Source organism: Lichenostomus cassidix, chromosome 1 (assembly GCF_008360975.1).
Source record: "Lichenostomus cassidix isolate B80296 chromosome 1, HeHo_3.0, whole genome shotgun sequence".
NCBI lineage: Eukaryota > Metazoa > Chordata > Aves > Passeriformes > Meliphagidae > Lichenostomus > Lichenostomus cassidix.
In genome coordinates this window covers 27,921,766-27,949,156 of record NC_139479.1, presented here as the reverse complement: position 1 = coordinate 27,949,156, position 27,391 = coordinate 27,921,766, and the positions used below count along the sequence as shown (strand labels likewise).

The following is a 27,391-nucleotide window of genomic DNA, read 5'->3' as shown; positions in this document are numbered from 1 at the left end:
AAAATCACTGGAAGGTCTGAATGAGTCAAAACCAAGCAAAACCTGCAGGACTTGACCTTTAAAATAGAGCCGGGATTATACTGTGCCCTGTCGGGCAGATTTTGAGATTACAGTCCAGTCTGAAAATTAGTTTTGAAAGCCATAAGAGAGGAGTTGGCCAGGCACTTGAGTGTATTGACCTGCTATAGGATAGCAGTAGTGGGGAGCACAGGGCCCAGCAGGGAGGGCCAGGAGCAGCCAGGGCATCAGTGGGGTCTATCAGCTGGCAGGAGGACTCAAGAGACAAAGTGAACTCTGGGCTGATTAAAAAGTGTAGTTACACACAATATGTTTCTTGTGGGTGTTTCACATGGGTTTTATCTCCCCTTTGTTGCAACTTTCCTTGTAAAATTTTTCCCACTACATGCACTGTCCTTCCCCCTACTGCATTCTTCCCTCTCTTTCTCAGTTTTCATATTTCTGCTTCCCCTCTGTTCTTCTATCTCGCTTTCACTACTTGTGCCCTTTAGTTGAATCATCTCACTCCTTTCTTTCCTGTACCGCATGCTGCATTCTCCATCTTTGCCTTAATTTCTGTCCATACTCATCCCCAACCTACAGGCTGAGATTTCTTCTTCTGACTGTATTTCCTTCTACTGGTCACTTCACTGTGATTTATCCCCTCTCACTCAAGTCCCAAAGTGACTTGACCCTACAGCCATAGCTGGGATTAGTGCCCTGAGATTCAGATTTATGGAGTCTAGTGCTCTCTGAAAAAGTTTTCTGCAGTCTGAGAAGTGGATGATATCTGGGACATCAGATGAATTGAGCTTGGGACTGGATGAGCCAGGAATGTTGATGGCAGTTTGTAATGGCAAATAAGAGCTCAGCAATGCTCTTCCCAATGTTGCTATTCTCACCCACAAATTCTGTCATGCCTTCACTACGACCTCTAACAAAAACTGCTGCTCTAGGAGAATGTGCTCTTGGAGTAAGATTTGTGCTGTCTTTCTCCTTTTACCAAAGCCAAGCACACAATTTCCTTTTTTTCATCTCAGGAAAGATGCTGTTTACAAAGGTAAAGGACATATATGAGGTATCCCAGAAGATAAGTAAAGGGAGCAGGAAACAGTTGCATCAGGAAGAAGCAAGTCAGAGAGAGAGGAAGAGGAGAGGGGAGCGAGAGAGAGCTGAGAGTATCTCCACACAACAGTTGAAGTGTCACCATATCTCATGGAGACACACTTAGCTCTCCATAATGAAAGTAGCTTGCATTGCCAACCACACCAATGCTGGAAGTTGCCTCCCTTAGGCCATCACATGCTTGCACTTTGCAGAGGGAATGAGACAGCTTAGGGCTGCTCCAGCCCAGCCATGCTTTCGAGGTCCTCCTTTCTGTGCATCCTGCTGCTGACAGGATTGAGAGTGTGAAGGGTTTTCAGGTGTGTGTTAAAAGTGCGTTTAGACACGCGTGAGTTAGTTTTGAAAGTAGTTTGTAATTTTGCATACATGCACATGCACTTCCACATTTTTCCCATCATTGTTTGCACATGCAAAACCTTCAATTTAAAAATTAGAATGGAAAGCCCACAACAAGTAAATCACATAACTGGCCCAAGCCCATACATTCAGGAAGGCAGAAGATTTACAACAAAGAGCAGACTTACAACAAAGGAATGGATCTCGTGCCATTTTTGTTAAATGAGCAACTGCAAGTAATAAAAGTCATTGATTTATACCTGTATCATCCAGCCTCTGAAGAAGTTTCTTGATTAAAGTTTAAGGTCAGACGTCCTGAATGTCCTATGTTTGTTCATGTGAGTAGCTATTTTACCCACAATTCGGTGTCATTTGAAAATTCTGCATCTTTGAAAATCTGTATCTTTTCCCAAGGGATCTGCTTCTCAGTAGCCATCAACTCAAGGAGATGCTTCAAATTTAAGACCTTTTTTTGTTTTATGCTCATGCAATTCTCAAAACTGGGAGATGCAAGACAGGTGCAAATTATTGCTTTCTTGCAGCTTGTACAAGGTGACCAAAATCTTCAATAAGTCACCTTGGATACTGCACTATTTCAGAACACACTTGCATACAAACAGGAATATTAATTTATGCTACTCATAAGGGATTCTCTGTTCACACCAGTCACCAAATGGCTTTGGGGTCATTCAAAATGACCTTTTAAATATTTTTTTTACAGCAATAATGTCAAACAACTACAGAATTTACTGCTGCTTAGCCTGAAAGGGAGTTGTTTCTCAGAATGGGGAACTTGGGGAAGATGTTTTTACTCAGCTGGAATCTTTATGGGGCAGATTTCATCCATAGTCCAGAAGTAAATGTCACCTCCTTTGAGATTTTGAAACTCAATGAATGTTCAGCCCCAGAAATCAGGCGATGAACCAGAACTTCATACTCTCAGAAAACAAACACTTTGTGCTTCAGGGAGATTTGGTTTGATTTTATTTTTTCTCCATTTTTTTCCTTTTTCCTTAATTTTGATGGATGATGTTTTGTTCTGCCGCGAGTTTTAATGCGTGTAGCTGTGGAACATTTTCAATTGTCGCAAACAACAACAACAAAAAGCAATATTTCAATATTTCTCAAGAAAAGGCTTCAAAGGTTTCAGATCTTTTTAAAATGTTTCTGCTTTATTTTGACGTGGCATAAAAGTTTTGTATGCAGTCTTGCATCCGCTATTGTGACAGCTGTATTTAATGAGTGCAAAATGATCAGAAAAACATCCTTTACTGTGGGTTGCCATTGCCAGCAGATGACAGGAGAGAGGCAGTACTGTAATAACAGGAGCGATGAAGTAGTTCATATTACTACTGATGAGGTATTTCTAGCTCAAACACCTAGGTATGGCTTTTGAAAATAATGCATTGGTCGCATTACCTGATCGTTTCATCAGATTTTGTTTCCGAGTGCGTTCTGCAATAAAATTGTGCATTCTTAGCCTCAGGTCATGAAGTCGTTAGTTCCGACATATTACTTGGGGATAACACAGTCAGTTTCCATCAGATGAAGAGGGAAAGGTCCTAGTCTTGTCAAACTGATGCTAAGCATGAAATGCAGATCCAGAGATATGCTAGAAACGAAACATTGCATGATACATTTGATTTCTATTTTATATGCATATTTAATATAAGAGTATTTTAGTCCAAATTGGAGAGAGTATAAAAATGAATCTAAATGTATTTGAAAGGCAGGGTATTTCTTTTTTCAAAGCTTCATCATTCCTGACTTCCTCTGGTGACTGTTAGCTTATCATGCCTTTGTACAGGAGATCTAAGTATTTCATTCTCTCTTGTGTCTCCATATGGTACCATTTCGTAGATAGTCTTCCTTTGGTCACAAGATGACAGTGAGAATGGATTGTCAAACTGGACCACTATGACAATTTACTCTGGGGGAGAAAATCCTGTGGGTGTTTAGAAGCTTTAGTGTAAGTTATATTTGATTAACTTATCCTACTACTGACAAATAATTAGGTCAGCAATTAATTTCAAAATGCAAATGTGCTACAGGCCTTCATATTTTAAGAAATTCCCTTTGTCTTTAGTTTCTACTTGTGTTAAAGTCTTAATGGATTTAGCTGAGTGAAGAAACAAAATTATGTTTTCTAATGCTTTATTTACTTGGTTGAGTTGGACTTTTCCAGCAAATATTGACAGCAAATGTTTGTTCAGAAATGATCATGTGGAATGTAATTTAATGGGGTAAGAAAACAGAAGAGTAATGATGAACCACTAATTTAAATATAGATAGATAGATGGATGGATAGATAGATAGATAGATAGATAGATAGATAGATGATAGATAGATAGATAGATAGATAGATAGATTTTTTTTCACACTTCTGCTGCAAAATACTTATCTACCTTCATGAAATAGGAACAGAAAGACAAGCCAGAGGGTCAGGAGCAGATCATTGTGGCAAAGTCATTAGTACCTGCGTAAGCATTCCAAGAAACCAGGGTATATCAGACAAAAACCCATACTTAATATTGCTACAAGTGTGCTCAAAGAAACCTATCTTCCAGCCTATCTCAGGGACTTTATTATTAAACAAACACAGATTAAAGGCTCAATCCTTCCCAAGAGAAGCTCAGGGGAGTTTTCTGTTGACTTTATGGGAGTGAGGCACCTAAGTCTACGTTTTCTGTGATTAAAATCATGCAATTTTTTAGAAGATATGCAAAGTATGCAGGGGTAAACAAAACCAAACAGCTATCCTAATGTAAAATCTGAATGAATTTACATAGGTGGCAGAATTATATTAAAATTTCCTATGAGTTATTTTGGTCAATTGTTTCGAATCAAAACGGAGAGCAACCACTCAAAAATTGGGTGAGGGTTTTTCATAAAATTTTTACTGACCTGAAGATGAAAAAACAATTTTTTTTTATGCTTGATGATGCAAGGCACTTTGAAAGAAATAATGGTCAAAAAAAAGTCAAGTTTTTGTTTTTCTGGTCTTTTTTGGTTCAAAATGGTACTTTCACATCACATTTGCTAAATTAGTAATGCAAATAATTACATGAGAGAAAAAAAAAAAAAAAAAACAGAAAAAGACCAAACTAAAAATTGCATTTTTAGGGGATTTTCACTTTGGGAGGAAAACAGAGAGAGAACAAGGAGAATTGCATGGGGTCAAATATGTCTCATGCACATGGAAAAACTTGGTTTCCATTCTCCTCCAAAGGATAAAATCCAGGACCCTCTTTCCCTTTTAAGCAGCACCAAGAAGAACTTTGAAGGTTCCACTAGGAAGGAGCAGGCAACACAAGACTGAAGCCTGATTTTGAGTGAGGGAGAATCTCTCTCTCTCTACCCCCAGAGCTTTGGGAAAGAAAATCAGAACCATATCTGGGTACGAGAGGGATGAGCTGTTGGGAGCTGAGCAGGCAGAAGCTTTCTTGTAAGATAAGGCAGTGATCATGCTGCTCAGCTGTACACTGGCAAGGACCCCCATTAAAGAATCACTTTTCAAAAAATATACAGCTGCCTTCAAAATTGTCCAAAGGAGAGGAATGGGAAAGATCAAAAATTTGGGAAATGTCTCCTGCAAGGAAATCTGAACTTGGGTGATTTCATCTGGAAAAGAAAATGAGTGGACATAAAAACCAAAGAATTCAAATATTAAAAGCCTTCTGGGAAGAAGCAGGGAAGAGTTTGTATTTCAGGACTACAGCCAAATGACAGAGGATGACAGTCCTACATTGAAACAAAGGAGAGTCAGGTCAAATGTTGGTAAAAATTTTATCACAGTGAAGACACTGAAGCTGTGGAAATGATTGTTTATGGAGAGTCTGGAGTTCCCCCCCACTGAAGACCTTTGAGAATAGGCTGCATAAACTGCTTTCCAAAATAATGTTAATACAGTTTTTAGCTGAAAGCAATTACTTAGCTGTTATTACATGATATTTTTAATTGATTTTAAGAAGCTGATGGGACCCTGGCTTTTGTGGTAGTATGAAATAAACTTTTAAATTAATCTAGGTCAAGAAACATACTATGAATGCTCAGCACAGCTGCCGTTATGAGTGAGAGCAACTCATAACGGATTTGAGTTTATCTGCTGAAGCAGGACAGATAGAATGGTCTGCATGACCAAAGGTGAGCTCATTAAAATAACAACAAAAAGAATAAATATAGAAGCTTTCAGTGATGAATAAGCTGGCATTAAATACTGTAAAATAAAGGAAGTCAATATGCCATAACTTTATCATTAGAGTTGGAGTATATTCAATAGCTTTTAGAAGCAGAGTCACTACGACTGTGACCAAGCAGAGAAGCACGAGGCAAAGCAATCTCAAACTCTGTTCCAATATTAATAGCAATTTGATATAATAACAATTTGGCAAAAATACACAGCATGCAGCATGTATAATGCAAATTTGAGTGAGAATATTATTTCTTCCAGATAGTATCTGTATATTTGACAAAAAAATATCATAGAACCACAGAATCACAGAATAGGCTGAGTTGGATGGGACCGACAATGATCATCGAGTCCAGCTCATGTCCCTGCATATCACCATCTCCAAGAGTTACATCTATATATTCACTACATTCCTAAATTTAAAACAAGCATACAAATATCTCAAACATAAATCTTTCAAATCAGAATGATCTCTGAAGTCACCTGCATAAGTGTTAAAGTATGTAACAAGGTAGAAGGAATTTTGAAATAGTGTCACATTTTAAAATTAGGACATTTCACATTATTTTATTAATACATTTGTGTCTGTTTACATTGAAGCATCCACACTAAATATCCTAGCCCTTCACAAAAGCCTTCTGCTGGTTTCCCTTCCCTTGGCTGCTCATGTGTTAGCGTTTTCTCTTTGTCTCAAACAGGGAGCGGCACATCCCACCTCACACGGTCTGTCTTTCTCTCTTTCTGTCATCCTTGGGAAAGAAGGGATTTTCCTTATCCTGTAAAATGGTGTCTGAGGATTGCCTTGTGGGGATCAGAGGGGCATTTCCCTTGGGATTGCCAGGCAATGGCTCAGGCCTGATGAGTATTTGTTTCTCCTGTCATCCATTCTGAGGGGCATAATCCCAAGGAAATCAGTGGGGAGTTTTAATATGGACTTTGAAGGCCAGATATGCCTAAGAACATAAAAGTGATTAAGAAATTATTCTACTGAAGCTTTCCCAACAATCTGGGCCTGGCTTTTTTTGAAAAATAAACCAAAATAAAAGTGTCTTCCTTTGTTTTTCATGAATATCAGACAACAAATTTTCACTCTTTCTTATAGCCTAAACCACATTTGGCATACAACTGCAAACACAGGTTCCAGCTTCAGGTAAACTTATTATGTTAAATCCTCCCAGTGGTCTCATTTGGATCCCAAGTGTAGTTTTGAAGTTAGCCTGATTCTTTTCTCATGCAGTTTCAACTCCAGTAAGGCTTGTTCATGTATATGAAAATAGTGATACAACTATATTATTTAAATAAGTGGAATTCGCAAGATTTACCAAAAATTACAAAGTTTGGCTTGATGAACTTTTTAAAGAAACATCTTATCTAACATTCTGCTTAGATAAAGTTTTCCCTTTGTAACATAGCATGCATAGTATGCCACTGTAAAAGACTTCTTTTTTTTATAACAAGGTAGAGTCAGACCCTAGACTGTCTGGTGTCATCTCAAAGCATGCATCCCCTCTGCACCCTGCAGCTGCCCCACAATCTGTCCTTGAGTGTCTCCCATCTGCTTGGGCCCCAGACATTTGGCATGCCTTTGTTTCAGGGGCCAAATCTCCAAACCAAGGGAGCAGATACAGTCTCCAAAGGACCCACTGCCTTTCAGAACACACTCTCAGCAGAGTAAACAGCTTATTACTCTTGAAAATCCACTTCAGCACTCCAAAATCCCTACTTCAAGTGTCATAACCACTTGCTTGGCATCAACATCATGTAAAAGCTACCACAGAAGATGTTGAAAAGTAACAGAAAGAAGAAAGATACCTTAAGGCAGATGGCACACTAATTTTTTGAGAAATAGTATAACTACACGCAAGAGCCAACCAGCAAAGAAAAAAAGTAGGGAAAGAGAGGGGAATTCATTACCTGGAAATCACACAATGGTCTGGGAAAGGATGTGAGGGGAGCAGCTTCCTTTCCTCAGAAAATACATATAGCAGTATCTTCAACTTCACAAGAAAAAAAAAGTATGAAACCTTGAGAGTGATTACCTGTGCTGCTCTCTTCCTTACCACCCTAGTCAGCCACCCATGACAACAGAGCCAGTTAGAGAGTCCCAACCGGCAAAAGGATTAAAAAAGAAAAAATAAAGTGGAAAAACGCCTCAGGCCCCACACATGTGACTTCACAGCAAAACCTAGAGCCAGCCCTGAGGGGTCTGGTACAGAGAGAGAAGTAATGTGACTGTGATTAGGATGTGTGGAAATTAGAAGCCCTCATGTTTTAAGAAGGCAGGTTATCTACCAAGCCTGCTCTACACTTCTTTCAACTGCAATGTGGTGAACAAAGGCTGTCTGTAGAAGATGCTGTATTTCTCTACCCAGTCGATGTCACTTAGAGCTTTTTATGCTAGACTCATTTTAAAAACTTCAATTTAAACCAACATGAAAGGTGCTTAAACAGTAAATAGCATATTATATCAAAAACAAATAGATTAAAAAGTGAACAACCATAGCCAGTAAATCTCTTTCCAGAGAAGTTTCACTTTCTACACTAACTAAAACTCTAAGACTGGCAGATCTGGGCCAGAGGTTTGTAATGGGCCTTTTACTTTTTTTTTCCTCCCTCTCCAGAGATAAATAATCAGTTTAAGAGAACTGATAAAAAGAGACAAGAATGAAAAGTGAGTATGACACATTTATGAGAAAGATTTTTCATCTGTTTCTTAAATACAGCACCTTTATTTCAGATTGTATTTAAAAAAGAGATGGGAGAGCCAACCAATTTATGTTGTGCTGCAGTAGTGCATACATATGAATGTATGGAGCACAGCCTGAGAGAGACAGAAAATTCACCCAAAATTTCCTGACAAGTTGAAAAAAGTTATGTTATCATTCAAGAATCATTTATTTGAAAAAGAAAAATAAAAACCAGGCCACATGACTGGAGGCAGCTGAGAATAAAAACACATTGTTTCCAGACAAATCCCCATCAAAGACATATGACTTGGGACTCTGAAGTCAGAATATCTTCATATTTTAAATTTCCATGAGCACTTTCAAGAAGAGCTGGAGTTCTGCTGTAGGATTTGCTACACACTTTTCACTGCTGATTGATAGCAAGAAGCAGCATTAGCAGTATTTTTCCCCCATCGTTCCTCTGAAGCTAATGGAGTCGAGGATTCGTTACTTGATCTAATGGCAATAGCTTTCCAATAGACATGCACAGAATCATTGATTAGTTTGTCCTCTTCTTGTTTGCGTTGGAACACTGTTCAATTTACACCAATTAAAGAATGCTTGGTTTGTGTATTGAAGAATAATTAAGGGATGGAATTCCCTATAGGCTACTAAAAATGACATCTGACTGGAATGGTGATTACAGCATGAAGACAGCATTAGTATTTAAATAGTTTGACTGCTATATAAAATCATTACAGCACCTCACCATGAAAAAGAGCATTAGTTAATTTCGCCTATAACAAAATTAGTTGCATGTATTTGCCTGGTCACTTTAAGTAAATTTGACAAGGCTAATCTTAAAGCAAGAGATCCAGGTTTGGTGGAAGGAGCAGATAGAGGACTGTTTAAAGTAATCATCTTGATAGATATGTATATAATCTTCAACTAAAACACAAATAGACACAAATTAATAGCAAGAGCTTTGTCAGAGATGCTCAAATCAAATGTAAACATTAAAAACACATTGGTTGCTAAAACTGAAAATCCAAGGGTAACTGGCATGTTAATTATAAAACAATCAAGGTTTCACAAACCGTAAACACACAAGAAATCCTTATTTGTCTGCCACTGTGGTTGTCAAACCTTTGCTACCCTTTCTAGCACTGCATGGTACAAAGAATCATGGGAAGCAAACAGGAATTGTGGAAGGAGTCTTCCTTGCTAGAAGGACTCCCCTGTGAAATATCCCAAAGGATTAAAAATATTGGAGTGGCCTAGCACATCTATGTAATGCATCCTTAGACAAGCTTGTTTTCTTCTTTGGATTACAAGGTGGAGGTGAGGTTCATTCTTGAAAATACTGTAGAGGAAAGAGGGCTTTTTATCTTCTGTTTAAATTTCTCCATGCATATTAAATTCTATCTCCTAGCCCTAGATTATAGTATCTACAGTAATGATCTATGCAAAACGTGACAGCAACATTACTGTAACATTAACTGCTTGGGGCCAGTCCTGAAGCATATTTACATTTCCATAGCCTACTTAAATACAGTGTGTTTGTTTTACTAAACTTAGATACTGTAGTATATTTTATAAGGTCATCCGCCTGCCTCAAGACCTCACATTGCAGCTACTATCCTTCCTATGAGAATTTATGCAGTTTCGATTGAAGGTTGTCAACACCCTCTTTAATTCAGCAAAGGGTTCTCTGTGAAGGAACATAAGACTTTTCCATTTAAGCCTCTGAGGGCATGTAGGCATGCTTATTAGCGTGTCTACATTGTGCAACGCACAGCCGTGTCAAAGATGCCCAGGCTCCCAAGGCCAAGTTCCAAATGAGGTGATACATCTGCACAGCACAATATACCCTTATTTGCATGGCCCAGCACCTCTGGCCAATCTGCAGAGCCTCTTTGCAGATCAAATTGGTCTTTGGCACTGTGCTGCTCTTGTGAACGTGCCTGGTCCTACAGGTCACTTATGGATATCTTCACTGCCCTGTATTCCAGAATGGATCCACCCTAGAATTAGGTTTGGGACAGTACACTTCATCACATAGTACATCCACTGACTTTCCATGAGGTTTTGTTCCAACATTTTTAAAAAGTCTTCTGTTCTGGCTTTTGTTTTCATGTTGGACAAGTAGTTCTTGCTTCTGTACCAGACCTCCTGTTGGGCTCTCCCACTATAATCTGCCTGACTAGACCTTGGGCTTTCAAGAGTGAGACTAACGCTTCCTTTCAATGAATAATATTCTTTTGCAACAGGGCTGATATAAGAGTGTATTCTTCCTTCCACCCATGAGAAGAAAGTCCATTAATTTCAATAGAAACTCTCCATGCAGAAAAGGGAGAACTGTGCCCCAGGGAACATTCATGGAAGATTAATGGTGAGGAGAGAAAAGTGATGCAGTACAGGCAGAACAAAATCAGAACCCACCACACAAATAAAACTGGACAAGGGTTCATTTTTTAAAAGTCAGTCAGAAACGGCAGGAAGGCTTTGAAAAAAAAATCAGGGCTGTTTCAGTGCACTTTTGCATACATTGGCTTTCAGGAGACATGAATAGAAACCTAACAGTAACTCTTTTTTCGTACCTCCTTTCACAGGTCTCACTGGCAAAGAAGGATTTAGCACTTAATTCCTGTACTTTTATGTGGCAAATTAGGAATTTGCACCTTAAAAGGAAATTGCTTTTCAAACTCCCATAAATTCTGGTTTTTATTTTTTTAAATGGTGGAAAACATTCCCTACGTTCATCCCAACACATAATAAATAGCACTCTCCATTACTTCTCCTCAGAAAGGTGTAGGAAAGAGGACCTGGCCAAAGAGAGGTGTTTATCCTTCCTCCTGAGAAGATTCTCAGGGTCTGGAGCCTGTCCTTAACCCTTTTGTCTCCTCAACCCTTTTTAGTTCAGACTACCACATTTGCTCTCTTTCCCAAAATCAAGTATCTGTTGAGGGAAGCATTTAACTTGAGACCTGGTTACTTGATGAAGTAAAGCCTGCTGGCACTGAATAGTCCAGACCAAAACTGGAATAAGAACAGAGTTACAATATGTTCTATTTTTCAGTTTACCATTGGCTAAAAATAAAACCCCTACACCATTTTTTTGTATCATTTCATATAACAACTGCTTGGTTTGCAACTGCACCACAACAGGAGGAAGGTGGTGAAGCAGATTGACACTGCATGAGAGCCTGCAGCAGGTGGAGGTTGGTGACTCCGGCAGGAAGCACTGAAATGCAGACAGTTACTCTGACCACAGCACAAGCTCCCATCTGTGTGGGGCTTGAGACTGAGGTGGTGCCCACCAGAGTGGGACAAAGGGCATGGTCAGACAACCTCTGAAGGTCTTTTCTTCATGTGGACAAGACAAGACTGAAAGACAAGGAAGTGCAGCCCAGTGAAGAAGTGTTCTCTCACTATGTGGCATTACACTGGCAACTCTGACTGTCAGCAAAACACTTCCCATTCTAACTGTCGACACTGAAGATAAGCTTTCAAAAAGGTTAGTACACACCCTGACTTGTTTTATTTTTGAGTCATTTTTGAGCCATTTATGGCCTAGTTTCTTTGTCTCTGCACTTCCTAGCATGACGAAAGACCAGGGGCAGGTGCTGGGATGGCGTTGGTTTTTCTCATTTAATCTGTGAGGCACGGTAAAAAACAAACAACAAGCATGGAGCATGCTCTGGATTTGTCTAAGCGTAAGTGGCTCAAATACTAACATGTGAATTTAGTAAAGTTAAAGTCTGTGGAATGGAGATAAATTACAGCAGCAATTGAAGTTGAATGTGATATAGAAATCCAACTAACAGAAAACTGTCTGGAAACAATTATTCAGAAAGCTGCTGACCCTCTATTTCTTTAAAGAGTTAAACATTTGGATCGGTTAACTGGCAGCTGCAATAATAGGCATATGCTCTAATCTTTGATCCGTAGCTGAATTTGCAACTCTTTGTATGAGAAGCAGATCACATAGATTTGCATATTTTTAAGGATCTATAGGGAGAAAAAGAAGAACAAAACCTGCTTTTCCAAGATGCCACTTTGAGATCACACAGAGTGTCATGGGTCCCCCCAAGTACACTAATGTTCAGAGCCAGTTGCAAGACTCACAGGTTTTATAAATGGACCTAAACTGTGACATTAACATCTGAAGATTAATCAAAATTCCTCCTAGAACAGACTGTTGCAAGCCAAGGTTGGATCGTAACTCTTCAGAGAGTTATGTATATCTATCATTAAGATCCCATTACCACATCCAAATTTGTGTCAGAACTTTCCTAAAATCTTAAAGAGTCCAGAAGCAATCGATAAATTTTAAAATGCTTTGTAACCAAATGAGAAACTGTTGACTAGACTCAAATGCATGAGCAAGTAACAGATTTATGCCAAGGTCTTGACATCTCCTTAGATTTGGCAAAATTTTTCAGTGTTGATGAAAATCCTGCAGGGATAAGACAACTGTGAATCACCCCATGAATAGAATGGATGCTAATCAACCAATTTTTTGTGTTTAAAGTTTGTTTCTTGCTCATCTCTGTTTTCAACACCAACTGAAAGATGTTTACTAATCACTCATTTTGGATCAACAATCATACCTGGCACAGTAGATTTCCTCCACTTGGTAGTATTTCCTCAGAAAGTAGGTCCTACGGAGAGAAGTGAGCAATATACTGAGTACTGTGAAGTGAAGAAGTAATCATCCCTGCAAATGTGCTCAATTGTGTGGGATGTTTCAACATAGTCTTTACTCAATTCACACTTTACAATAGGCTTTCTCTCCTGGTTCACCTACACAACACTCTTTGACATCAATGAAGATGATGAGAGCAGCTATTTGTTATTTATCTATGGATATTTCCTATCATCCCAAACAAAAGTGCAGACTATTGCATGGGACTATGCAGAGATGTGTGAGAAAGGCAATGCAAAGAAGTCACTCTCTAAAAAATATTCTGTGTAGCTTTCTTGCTGTTCCCCGCAGTAAGCCACATGTGGGCATGAAGGATTTGTAGAGAAGGCAGACTAGAAGCCTGACTGACACAGGAGGCAGTACTTCCAGGCACTATCTGCCTTGTCCTCTCTGCCTGTCCTGTGGGCAGGCAAGACTTTGTAAAGTCCTGGCAAGGATGCCGTGAAGAGGAGAGGAAGGAGTTGCACATTCCCGGGTAAGGTGTAGTAAGGAGCGGGGTGATGCAGTGGTGGGTGTGATCAGACCACTGGCAGCTGAACTAGAATTGAACAATACTTTCAGTATCTTGGAGAGGGAGAGAATCAAGAAAGAGCATACAAGTTTTAATGAGAAAAATTGATTGCTGATGCAGAGGTTTTGAGAAGGGACTATCCTGTGTCCTGAGAGTACACACATTCCACACTGGTAGCAGACTCCAAAGTAACTCAAAAGCCAAAACAAAGGTTTGCTGCTTTTTGTACCTTTCCAGCAGCATTAGTTGGTACTCTTCTGTGACCATCAGGGCCACACAAAAGGGTTTTCAAAGTCTGGAAGCATTATTAAAATAAAGGTCCATGTCTTGCCTTGCTTCTTTATTAAGAGGAGCTATAGGTCTCTGTAGAACTATTCTTTATTGTTGTATTCTATGCTTTGAATACCTTTGGGTGTCTTTTCCTAATGGCCTCACAGAGATTTCTGATCTCCTAGAACTTTACTGTAGTTGTAAATAAAAGAAGGGCAGTCTGTGTGCCATCGCCTGGCCTCACTGGAGCTTTTCAGGGCTTTGGCTGGTCACCGAGACCGCGCCGGGGCCTGGGCTTTCGGCCCACCCCGCTCTTCTGCTCTGCACGGCAGGCAGCAGCTGTCGTCCTCAGGGTCTCAGGGTCGCCCGATGGGGCAGAAGAACCCTGTGGCAGAGGCCGGTACCTTCTGCGCAGGAAGGCGGTGGAGTCGCTGGCAGCCCCCCGAGATAAAGAGAGTCCACAGCAGGTGGAAGTCCTCGAAGCACTGTTTATTGAGGGGGTGCGAGGCAGGGATGTGTCGAGGGACTCCCAGGTGGGGCGGACCACAGAGATGCCGGGTGCTGAGCACTACAGGCCTCGTGTTGTGGGTCCACACCACGAGGGGAACAAGGGAACACGGCGTTTTAAGGGAACAAATGGGGTCTCCGGGGGTGGGATAGCAGGAGCGGAGCCAATGGGCTCCGGGACAGTCATGAGGGACAAGCGGGGGAGCAAATGAACAATAACCGGGGAGGGGATTACACAGAACCAATGAGGGGAGCACAGCAACAGAAGCTTCTAGCGAGGGGAGGCAACAGGGGAGGGAACAAGGCGGGGAAGCATAACTTTCAACCAATAAACTTAGAACAAACTTTTCAGGGGAGGGAGAGGGCGGTTCACAGCTCGGCCTCCACCGAGTCCCAGGAGATCGCATCTTCGGCGTCCTCTTCGATGGAGTGGACAGCGTTGACCGCCGGGCCTGGGGACTTGGGATCCGCAGCTTTGGGCTGCCGCACCTCTACACCTTACTTTTTAGGGCATTACATAACCTGCTTGTTTTGTGAGAAGGTAGAGTGCAAAAATGGACAAATAGAAATTGCCTTAGAGTGTTGTATAGTATGATTTCAATTACTTTGCTTAGTTATTGCTAACCATATTTTATAAATATCAACACATTATATTTGTTCTGGCCATTGAAATGATGCTTTCAAAGCAATTCAAATATGTATTCTGATATATTTTGTCAATATTAGAATTGCACAAAATTGGTTATATCAGTTAGGAGAAACATCTTAAAATTGCCTCCCTACAGTTTATTCTCTGTATCTCAGCTTCATACAGCACTACAAGATCATTTTGCTCATGTGCTAAGTGGGATCCTAGTATATCACTATATTCAGCCAAAATATTGCAAGATAAAATAAGAATACCTGTAGATTATGAAAATGAGACCAAGAAAACATCATTTCTCTTTACATAAAGCAGAAAAACTGGAAATCATTTCAGTAAAAACAGAAAAGGGATGTTTAGGAGGCATTTTCACTGTGGACTGTGGTAAAAGAAAAACACACATCAAATAAGAATTACATACCTTAAATTAAAAATGTTAAGAAGCCAAGACATTAACAAGGAGATAATATCACCTTAGTGGTTTGGTAAGGCAATTGCCTACACTTTCTCTGTATTTGAGAGAGAAAGAGACTCCACCAGTAACAGAGCCTTCTTTTCATATGGCCATGGGAAATACCATTCTAAAATGACCATATGAAATGGCTGAACAGAGATCTGGAGGTACCGTCCATGACAGACAGGGAAAGAGAAGTTACCTGAGACTAGATAGCTAATTCTAAGACAGCAACAGCAAACGGCAATGAATTCTACTCTGTATGTGAATTACCAAATTTTAGGAAACTAAGACCAAATTAATTTCTAAGGTATTTTCATTTATTAGACATAGATGTGCTGGGGATGAGCATGCCTGTTTGTACCTTGACACAGATTTCATAGGCTGGACTTCAACTGACAGCTCTGGAGTTATGAACCTTGAGACATATTTTACTTCAACTTAGGAAGTTCTAGGAAGTACAGGATCTTTTATCTATTCACAAAAGCCTATGAGAAATGGAGTGATTTGGTGTCAGATTTTAATTCTTCATTTGAAATAAGAAAGTAAGTGAAGAAAGAATACCAGCAATAGGCTTTCTACAGCTTTTCCTCTCAGAAAGCTAGGACAAACTCAACAACATAAATGCATTTCTCTTTGGAAGTCGTGGAAATTATTTCAGATATAGTTTCCATATCTGGGCCTTAGGCAATTGTAGCAAATATCAATCTCATAGCCATACCATATCAAAGGGATGTTTGTGTCTCAAATCAGACAGATGTATCTTTAGTGACTGCAGTACAAATTAAGATAATTTCTTGGGTTTGATTCTACAAACAGACCAAGTAATGGTCATCAAAGTCCATTGAAATGAGTTTTAAGTCACAAAGCTAAATAGTGTTTGTGATCATGTGTTTTCATAAAACTGATATTTCAAAACTTCTTTTGAAATATGTGGACTGAGGGCCACTCTATACTGGCCAGAGAATAAAACAGGACATTTAGAGTATTTGCCCCATTTCTGATGTTCTAGTTCCGTCCTTCAAAATAATTAAAGACTGGATTTGCCATAAGGCTGGTTCTGTCTTTCTCAAAACAGAAATAAAAATATATAAAAGAAAGAGCAGAAAAGAGAAAGGATTGCTGCAACCCTCCAACTTCCCTTTATCAAAGGCAAAAGACCAAAGGGCTTGTCACTTGACTCAGGGCCAGACCACAGGCTAGGATACAAACCCCACTCCTCCTGGGTTGTGATGCTGAGCACTCACCCTGCCCCTTTGCTGTGACGTGTCAGGGGGTGGATTGCCATAGCACCAGGAGAAGGTCTCCTGCAGGACCAGCTCCCTGCCTGAACATCTGACAAGGAGCAGTGCCAGTCTGCATCAGGGAGAATTTAACCCACCTGTGACAGATGTAGTGCAGAGAAATGATATTGGGCTTAATAAAGCAGCCAAAGAAGATGTAGTAAGAGTGGATGCAGTACCTTACAGAAACATCCTTCAGTGAAACAGCAAGAGAGTACCAGATGACAGACAAGCCTCACCTCTTGGAGAATATTAATCTTAGCCTGGACTTTGCCCAAAAACTTTGCAGAGATCCCCACAAATCCATATACAGTGGGTTAGGAGAAGAGTGTAACAAGCTAGCAGAGGAGTTAAATTAATCTCTTGCATCGTGTCTGTTGCTGAGAGTAATGTAGAAATTCCTGTGCCAAAGGCACTTTGCAAAGAAAATCAGAGTGTGGCCTTTATACAGATTGAAGTCTCTAAGGAGGAAGTTGTAGAGTAACTTGAGAAACTCAAGTGCAGTAAATCACCACAACCGGATGGTGTTCATCTGGGAGTTCTGAGAGGAAATAAAGTGAGAAAAAGCCAAGATACTGACAAGAAGATGCCTTCTTCCCTTGAAAAATGCAGCAGTGCAAGAAGGCTGGGAAGCCCTATTATGTTGCTCGTCTTCAAAAGGCGATGAGAAAAATCCTGGAAATAGAAGAGCTTTGAAGTTTGCCACAGTTTTAGGGAGTCCTAAAGACCCGTTCTGAATAACAGCTCAAGAGAGAGTTTGTTGGACAAGAGCACCCCATGAAGGTGTTCTTCAGTCTCCCAAACCACTGAGACTGTTCCAAGAGGGGAAAGTGCATCTGTGTAGCACTGGATTACTTTGAAAAACCAGTGGAGCAGCCTTCAGAGGAAAAGTGGGATGATGGGGTATTCTCAGAGAAAGGTGTCCAAATGATCCAAATATGCTAAAGGTTTTACAGAGGTCACTTATAAGCAATTGTCACAGAGAATATGAAGAAACAAAACTGAGAATTATGCTTGATGATGATTTTATCCTGGAATGAGCTACAAATCAGTCTGGCAGAAGTGAATATGGGAAGCATTTCTCTTTCTATTGAGGCAGGGAAAGGTGAAAATCCAGTATTATGTATCAGGACTCATGTTATAACAAATAAATTAGTCTGAATCCCAAATCCTAATGTATTCAAATTAGTGTGTCCAGAATCCACCCAAGATAGGGATTCAAGTCACATATGTGGTTCCCATCTTAAAAGAGGACAAATCAATTCCTGGGTTGAAACTCCTGAGGTTTGTGCTCTGAGGTTTGAATACTCCATATTCAAAGACTCCAGCCTACATGACAGTTACGTATGAAATATGGAAGGCGGGAGGAGTGCATGTGTACACATAGCATGCAAAGGAAGCAATTAAATGTAAACCCAAAACAATTTAAAAAATTATTCAGGCAAAAAGTCCTCTGATGCAGAGACTGTAAGTATTTATTCTTTACATTAACTTGCTGTTAGCTAACTGAAAGGGCATAAGATTTCAAGTAATAGGACAGTGGGAATTTTGCTGGGTTTCTTGCAATCAAATAATTAAAATTATCTGGATTTACATGGCTTGTGCCCTTTTGTTTTCTCTCCTTGTTTTTTTTAGTTCATGTAGGCCCAGTGTACTGAAGGCAAAGCTTCTTCAGTTTTAATTTACTTTGTCTCTTGAATTTGTTAGATTTTGAAAGCTTTCAAAGGAAGTCACAGGTAGGAATTAGAGAAAATATAGAAAGTGGGACACTTCTGACTGGCTTGTATGTCTCCAGTGTCTAAAAAGAAAGCTTTTTTTTTAAGCAAACTGTAGGAGGGTTCATAAAAATAGATATTTACATTTACATACTGGGACAGATCCTCAGCTGCCATGGAGCAGTATTGCTCCATCTTCTTGAGCACAGCTAATCCTGCTCAGCACAGCTGAGAACCTGCCTCTCACATGTGTACATATATGTGTGGAATATGTTCAGAATTCTGTATTTTTCCAAGTGTACAGAAAGCTGGTTCTCCCTCCAGGGGCTTTTGCCCATGTACTAAGTTGTGGGAGTCACAGCTCCTCTGTTTTTAACTGAGGGTGCTGCCTTCAGGGAGGCATGGTGTGAAGGAATGTTGAAGTGTAAGGAGAGGGGCACATGAACAAAGGAACTGGCATGAACATAGAAACCCAGAGAAGGTGAGGGAGAGAAACAGGAGAGACAATGGTATTCCACATAGCCATGCTGTGCCAAGAATGTCTGCACTGACAGCAACAGGGAGTTAAACGGTGATGGTGTAGCAAGCATGACTTTTGGAAAACAACTCAGGTGTTTCTAGCTAGGTAGCAGGAATAGCAGGAGACCTGTTACTGATTGCAAGGTGGAGAAAAGGCAGCTCTGCACTCAGCTGTGCTGTTGCAGGAGTCACATAACACAGGACAGAGAGTAGGTGTCACATCAGATAGTGCTAATAGGTGCCAACAGCCACCTTCACCCCTTTCCCCTCAGTCTCTCCCTGCGTGACAGTTAAGTGAATACCAGTGTGAAACAAGTGCATGTGACCGAGTGCTTCTGCCCACACAGTGGGACCCTGGTAGTGATTCAGACTGTACTGGACTCTGGACACATAATGTACGCTGAATATCCATCATAAATAATAATTACCACAGTAGGGGGCAGCAGCCAGCTGTGGAGGAAGAGTAGGGCCAGCTGCTGGAAGAGATGTAGGCACTGGCTGAGCATGCAAGCTGGGCACTGGGGAGGGCGAGAGGGCCGTGGCTGGGAGCCAGTGGCAGCTTACTGCCAAGAAGAGGGAGATAAAAACACAAAAGAGTTTCACCAGAGGGAGCTGCTCCTGGCCACCCCTCAGCAATCGGTAGAGGCCCTGATCCAGGAGGGAGGGCTGATGGCAAACAGGAGCATCGCCAGCCTGAGTGCATGGCCAACACTGCTCACACGTACCATGCTGGAGCTGGCAGAACGGGTGTCTGTAAGCCAAGCAAGCCTGATGCAGGGAAACAGTCCTGCACAGGCCTCTGGCTTGCAGGAGATCCATACTTGCTCCAGAAATGAGGACAGATCCACTCTGCTCCCCTCAACATTTCCCCAAATGCACCTCCAGCTAAAGCAGGGTCAATGCTTCAGAAATGAATGCGGCTCCACAAGAGACCAATAGGCACATGGTCGCTGCTTTTCTGAACCCCCTGATGCTCAGGTCTCCTTGATTTCATCTACAGAGAAGTGTCCTAGCAGCTCTGAACATCCCCAAACAGCAGCACTATTACTTGTCTGAATTCCTTGGAAGGTCTGAAACTTAGTGTTTGGGTTCCCCAGGTGATACAGCAAAAAAAAAACTGCTTTTGAACACACTGAACACACTCAGCAGTCCAGTCATCCATTACAACTAGAATTTATTATAGATTTAATATATTTTTCTAATCCCTCTGAAAAGTAATATCTAAGACCAAATCAGCTGACCAGTCTCAAATTCACAAGGCTGTTCATGGCAGTCTCCACACACTGGCTTCTAAGGAAGAGTCAACAGCATCCCAGGGTCAGCTCCTCTATTTGCCCCGTGTGGAATACTTAACTGTTTCACCAGCACGACATAACAATTAATTAGCCCATATTCTCTGTAATAATTACAACAATGCAGCATATTTCCCTTGAATGTAGCTTAGTGAAATTTATCTGTACTTACATTCATGTCTTACCTTCAAACGTGCTTTCTGTGCCTGGTTTTCACTGAGTTCAATTGAAAATAGATAAAACCTGTTTGCTTTTCTCTCCCAAGAAGGAGCATGAGGAGCATGTGTATTTCCAGATTCTATTCTCATCCACCAAGAAAAACCACACGCAACAACTGAAGCTTGGTTGGGTTTTGTTTTTTTTTTTTTTCTGTGTTCCTGGTTGGTTGAGCATAGGGGGTGTGATATAGTGATGTTAAAGGAAAGCTGCTTTTCCCCTATTTCTCAACATAGAGGCTGGTGGATTTTTCAGTCCCAGTAAAAAGAAAGAGCTACCATCTGAATCTCAGTTTATGTACCCTACAAGAGAGTAAAGAAATTGATAGAGGACATCCTAGGCAAAAAGGGTATGGTATCAGACAAAAACATCCAGCATTTTTGAGGGTAATAAACAAACATAATCCATGTGTGAGCTCAAATGCAAATTCATGGGCAACAAAAAGCCTGTATGTTGAACATATATACAGTTCAAACATAAAGAACCAGATTCTTTCTGAATAACTTATATCTGAACATCTGACCTTAAGAACCAGCCTCAGTTAAGCGCTGGCAGACACCAAGATTTGGAAGGAAGTTAGGGGTGTTGCACTATTTTGAAAGCTCTGTTTTGAACCAGCTGTCATTACGAATGTCTGCTGGTACCCCCATCTTAGCATACAGCCTGTCACTGTTGAGTATAAGGAGAGTGAGCCAATGGAGAATATTGAGCTTTGCTTTCTTGCGTGTCCTTGTAGCTCAAATTATCCCTTCACACCACCATAACAGGTAGGCTTTGAATCTATTTATGCCACATTCTAATTGGTTCCATTTAACTTGTGTATACGTCTCTCTGTGTGTGTTTGTATATACATATATGCATATTTATATGCACATATGTATATTTGGACATCATTATTAAAAGTAAATATGCATATTGTCACAGATTATTGCCATGTTCATAACAGATTCTTAGAGTAGTTGGCTTTATTATACAATAAAACCATAGAAATTTATTGTCTTCTTTAGAATAAATAAGGAACACAGGACTCATTGTAGCATATAGGTTTAATAGTTTGGACATCTCAGTGCCCACATAAAAACAAGGAAACATATATTGCAATAGGCAGTATAATTATTTCAGCAAGGAACATCCATCCCACACTCCTAGAAATATGAGATTCAGCATCACGAGATTCTAGAATTATGTCATCAGCTGCACAAGTTTCACAGCTTATCTTTATGATTTTATGTTACAGAAGTAAACTCCAACAAAAATGTATAGCACTGCCAATTTAACAGCACATTGATGTTAATACTTCTGTAAAGATTTCAAAAAGGTGAATAGGATAGGCATTTCTATACATATGTGTGCACTTACATATATATACCTACATGCATACACACACATGCACACATAAATGCACACATATATGTGTGTGCTATGTATATAAACTGTCTTTAGATTTGCAATTATTTTAAAAGGTTGATTCCAAGTACATTAAACTTGAAAATAATGTTCCATACAGTTGACCAATTTAAAGAAGTCCCTGCTGGTGCACAGAAGATCGAGCTAGCTGAGATCATTAAGCATCATCGGATGAGGCTGCAGGTAGCTGAAACATTCCTTAATGAAAATTTAAAGAGAGTAGATTAAAATTATACTCCTCCAATCTAACAGAATACAAAGGTAAAGACAGTCAATTACAACAAAGATCTCATTTAGCACTAAAGAAGTGTTGTAGTTTGTAGATCAGAATTTATTGCCTGAAGTGAACAGCTAGGCTTGTGACTATGTATATAATTACTTTCTGCAATGTATTCTCCTAGCACTCAGATGTAGTTACGGAAGATGACATCTTCCATAATTTTAGTCTGTTATGTTCATGACCAAGAGGTAGGAAGTCTCAACAACAGCAACAAAGATCTTTTTATCTGTGCTATTCCTTCTTTTTACATTATGAGAAATAAAATAAATGCAAAATGCCATGTATTTGTTTTTTTGAACTCCTAGGTTAGCTGTCAATAAAGTGGCACCAAGGAACTGTTTCTAGCAGGATATCCTACCTGTGTGCCTGTTCAGAATGTTTGCAGCTTTCCCCTGGAAACTTCAGGAGGGGTTTTCAGTGAGAAGACACTAAGGGCATTCAACTCTATACCAGATCTGTCATCAGATCAGAGAAATGCATCACATTTTTAAAATCTCATAATTTAAAAATATACTGATAGGCAGTAGTGTGACTAGAAGAGATGAAGAATAACAAGAAGGCTGAAAGGACTGCTACATTAGGGAAGGTTAAGTGAGCTAAATGTCTATGGGTTGCCTTAATGCTAAATAAACAAAACATTACACTAGTTAAAAGGGATCAAACAAGGAAAAGGAGTAAATTTGCAAAGGGACAAAAGAAGAAATATGATGACATTAAGAAAGGTAAGAAAGTCCTGACAACGAGATACTCTAGGCAACACAACCTCTCCCTTGAGACATGGCATCACTTAGGAAATTTAATCTAGGCACAAAAAACCCCACAAAATATGCCATAAGAAACAATTTCATTGTGTCAGGGAGATGTACTGGATGACCCAAAAGATACATTGCTAATTGGTGTGCACCTGTTATCTGTGATTTTCCTTGCTTGTGTAGCCAACTCATCGTTACTTGTTTGTATTTGGTTTCTCTGGGTCCAATCCAACTCACGCTGCAGTCAACAGAAGTTTCCAACAGGAGCAATAGGACCTCAATGTCTGTTCCAAGTCTTTGCTGTTCTAAAAAGAAGAGGGGAAAAAAAGCCCAACTACTCTGCAAGAACTATTCATGCATCTCATGTATTAATGTATTTGCAACTAAACCAGATTGGTCCCTTAATACTTTTTGGATATTTAAACCTGTGTTAACCTTAGAGATATCTGAGGAAATGTGCATTTGCTTTCACATGGTGCAGCTAAAATTTTTGCTAGGGAGGAAATTTACAGTTCATCTAAAAATAACTTTTAATGAAAAACTGCTTTGGTCATGGAAGACTGCAGAAACTTCTCTACACTAAACTAAATATATATATATATATATATATATAAATATATATATGTAAAACACAGAAATGGCCAAGACTTTTCTATTGCTAAAGCAGTAATGCAACTGATGAAAAAAAGCTAACAATTAATTCTGAACTCAAGACCATAGTTTTCAAGTACTTTTACCCAATGTCTTAGTATACATAATCAAATAGTGCTTAAAATCCAGCTTGCTTGCAGGTAAGGATTCTCTATTTTGTGGCAGCTCAGTGTTGGCCCCTTGAGAAATACAAATTCTATGTAAGTGGGGCTGAATGTTCAGGGGTCAGGGCTGTGTGTTGGTGTTGTCCATATATCTAGTGGCTGGTATTGTAAATCTTTAGAGCAACGTTTCTTGAAAACACGAAACAGACATTTTGGTAGCTGGTATTGAGCCTGTGGCTATACTGCTTCAGGCTGTGATCTTGTCAGCCTTTGCAAGATAAGTAGGGTCAGGCAGGGTCACCACTTGGATTGGTAATTCTAAGGAAAGGCAGGAGATGCTGGAAGTGTCTCAGGCAATAGAATAGCTGTAAATGTTTTCCCTGAGTCTCTTCTAATATCCTAATGAAGGCATAATGCCAAGCTGTGGCACAAGAGCAAGATCCTCAGCCTCTGAAGCCATCAAGTGCATCATTTTCAAAGGGGTCTTTCCCTGCCCTGGCATAGAGGCATGAGGTACAGTATGTGGGAGATGGCAAAAGTCAGGTGCTGCTTGCACAGATGGTCCTGGATGAACAGCATGGAAATGTGTGGCTCCAACATGTTTCATCAGGAAGGGGATACAGGTGAATTACCTTTCTGACATCTTTGGGGATGCTACCAGCTCCAAATTAGGTTTTGTCCATCTCTATAAAGCAAAAGACAAGACTATTAAGTGAAGACCTTGTACAGTAACTTTCAGCCTCACACACTTCTACAGAAAGTATAGAAGGGCTGATAATGAAATCCTTGCCCAATGGTCTACATTGCCAAGAATTTTAAATTGTAAGTTAACCAATTTCTCCTCTAAAGTTCAAACAATAAATAAAATTCTATGTGAAAAATGGAGCCTTTTATTCCTTTGTTATAATCTGATCAGAGTAAACTACAGATGTTAAAAGGCACTGTAGTTCAAAGAATTAAAAGAATCTTACAGGGTTTGTACAAAGAAAAGAGTTTTAGAGAATAATATAGAAAATATTATAATGCTATTATATAAATCAGTGGCACATCCTCACTTTGAATACTGTCTTCAAATTTGGTCACCTCATCCCTGAAAAAAGAAAGTAGAAATAGAACAAGTCCAGAGAATGGTGATAAAAATGATAAAAATCAAAAGGATGGGAAATTTCTTGAGAAAAGATAAAGAACATAAGCACCAGCTCGTCTCTCAGGAAAGATTTATCCTTATGGGACATTTATAAATATGACATTTAGGGACATGGTTTAGTGGTGGACTTGGAAGTGTTAGGTTAATAGTTGGACTCGATGATCTTAGAGGTCTTTAATAATTATATGATTCTATGACTGAAATCATCCCGGACTGAATAAACCCTCTCCATAAAATTAGAACACATGCTGTTCTCTGAGACAATCTAGAAGATGTCCTTGGACCCCAGCAGTTCTTCTGGAAAGTTCTGTGCCCTTGCATGAATCAGAGATTGCAGGTATTTTACTCAGTGTACCCTGTTCTCTTGGAGAACTTTCAGCCACTGAAGGCAAATCTGACTCATGGACAGTGGACAGGACACAGAACTGTATATTAGAAACACTTGTTTTCCTTTGTTAAATCATAGGGTCATAGAGTGACTAGGATTGAAAGGGACCTTAAAGATCATCTAATCCCAACTCCCCCACCACGAGCAGGGATACCTTCCATTAGAGCAGCTTACTCAGAGCCCCGCATAACCTGGCCTTGAACATTTCCAGGGGTGGGGTGTCCAACATCTCTGGGCAACCTGTTCCAGCGCCTTACCAATGTTAAGGAGTTTCTTCCTAACATCTAATCTAAATCTATTCTCCTTCATTTTAAGGCCAGTCCCCCTTGTCCTGTCACTACATGCACTTGTGAAAAGTCCTGTTCCAGGAACTTGACTATATTTCTAAATCTTTTTTTAGGTCTAACTTAGAAACTTCACTTTTTCCTACCTTTCTTTCAAACTTCTGAAAGACGTAAGTGATTGAGAGGTACAAATCCATTGACTTGACTGGCAACCTTTTCAGTTAAACCACTCTTCTTCCTCAAAAATGTGCCATGTGTCTGTTAAAATAGTCTCAGTCCCAAAGGACTTGCACAGTGTCCCTCACTTTGTGTGGTGGGATCCCCAGGCTTCGTCAGAGTTCTACTTAAGCATGACTATAATATAAATAACATTTTGTCCTCAAGATCTTCAAACTTAATTAGCAGCAAAGGAAAAAAATCTTTCCTATCCTGGGAGGTGAAACAAAAAGGTATTGAATTTCAAATGGATGAAAGGTATTGCTTTTTCAAACAATGTACAGCTAATTAATGGAACTTGCTACTGTATGGTTACTACTGAGAGAAACAGCATCATATTTGTAAATGTGGAGTCATTTTTAGGCATAAAAGCAAATCTTCACACAAAGTTCAGGTTGGGTTAAGTTCAGTAGCATGCATTATGCAGAAGATCAGATTAGATGATAATAATTGTTGCTCCTAGCCTTAAAAAATCTGTGAGTCTTACTAGCTGATACTGTGCAATGATGTCTAATCATCCCAGTGGTTCATGGCATGTGCCAGTCAATAGGCAGTGTCAGGAGGCCACCTTCACCCATGGTAAACCATCACACTGGGCCTTCAGAGGATCAGGAGAGTCTTGGAGGCTCTTCAAACTGGTGGCTGTCACATCTCTTTCTAGAGTGGGACAAATCCTTTCTCCTCCAGCCCTGTATGGGAACCCTGGAGGCACCAGTCGTATTCATGCTAGCACGGTGTGTCTTCAGTTCTGCCTGAAGATCAGGAAAAAGCAGACTAAGTTCAGCAAGGTCTTGGGCAAAAAAGGTTTGGAGGAAGATGAGGAAATCGTAAAGTGCAGGAAATCAAAATGGCTGCAGTTAGCTGTATCTTTTTGACCTCCAGCAAACACTGGAGTCCCAGTGCCCCATTTCCCAGACCAGCATCCCTTCCTTTCCCATCTAAACCCAGACCCACCCACAGGAACCTGTGGTGGCAGAAGGTCCATCCTAAGCCAACCATGGTTGAGTTGTATAACTGGACCTCAGAAGCAGGACAACATTCCCCATGGGCAGGTGTGTACTGTGGTATTTCTGGCACTTTTTTCCACTTCAGCTATCCTAAGGTGGGAGCAGAAGCCAGGAGATCTTATTTTCCTTATTGCCTTATCTCATGTTACCTTACTGTGGTGGGACATGATAGATACCTCATTCATCTCTGAGCTGTTAAGAATATGTTAATGCTAACAAGGCACCAACAGAATAGAGGCACTTTTTGCCATGATTGCACTTACCTTCAACTTCAGTCATCTTACAGGCCCCCCAAGAAATCAAGGAGGATGTCTTCTAGTGAATAGCTGTGCTGGAGTCATTTCAGTTAAGAGAAGTTATTTCAGCCTTGTGGATGGGAAAAGTTATTTACTAGAGGAAAAAGAAAACAAAAAGAATTAAAAGGGGCAAATCAGCTGCTTACTCTAGTGGTTTTACACCAGCAAGGTGTACTTTTATAAAAAGTCAGAGAATACACATAAAGTAAGCACAAAATGCTCATGCAGTTGTTATTCCAGGATGTTGTAATGGCAAGTTAGACTGTAAATTATTTCTTTGGAGGGCAGAAAGCACAGTGGAAATAATGTATATTATTCATAAAAATGATTGTCCTGTTCACTTGTATACATCTGCAATTTATTCTGTAACAGCTTTTTACTTCAAAGAAATCACTAGCTAATGACATCTCAAACTTTAAAAAATCCAC

General features: G+C 40.0%; 2 long non-coding RNA genes across 18 annotated transcripts in view; one reads left to right on the top strand and one right to left on the bottom strand.

Moving 5' to 3' along the window:
* The first annotated feature begins 11,622 nt into the window (after positions 1-11,622).
* The window catches only part of LOC146444403 (uncharacterized), a 49,610-nt gene continuing 33,841 nt past the window's right edge, over positions 11,623-27,391 (top strand). The window contains exon 1 of the long non-coding RNA XR_014850593.1: positions 11,623-11,830. This is a non-coding gene — a long non-coding RNA (uncharacterized LOC146444403). The remainder of the gene's footprint in view (positions 11,831-27,391) is intronic.
* The window catches only part of LOC146444402 (uncharacterized), a 40,185-nt gene continuing 34,253 nt past the window's right edge, over positions 21,460-27,391 (bottom strand). For 15 of the 17 annotated variants that reach the window (XR_014850558.1, XR_014850562.1, XR_014850560.1 and 12 more), the window contains 3 exons: positions 26,931-27,057; positions 23,023-24,310; positions 21,460-22,573 (listed from right to left, as the gene is read on the bottom strand). This is a non-coding gene — a long non-coding RNA (uncharacterized LOC146444402). The remainder of the gene's footprint in view (positions 22,574-23,022; positions 24,311-26,930; positions 27,058-27,391) is intronic. The other 2 variants (XR_014850555.1, XR_014850553.1) reach the window with 2 other exon arrangements.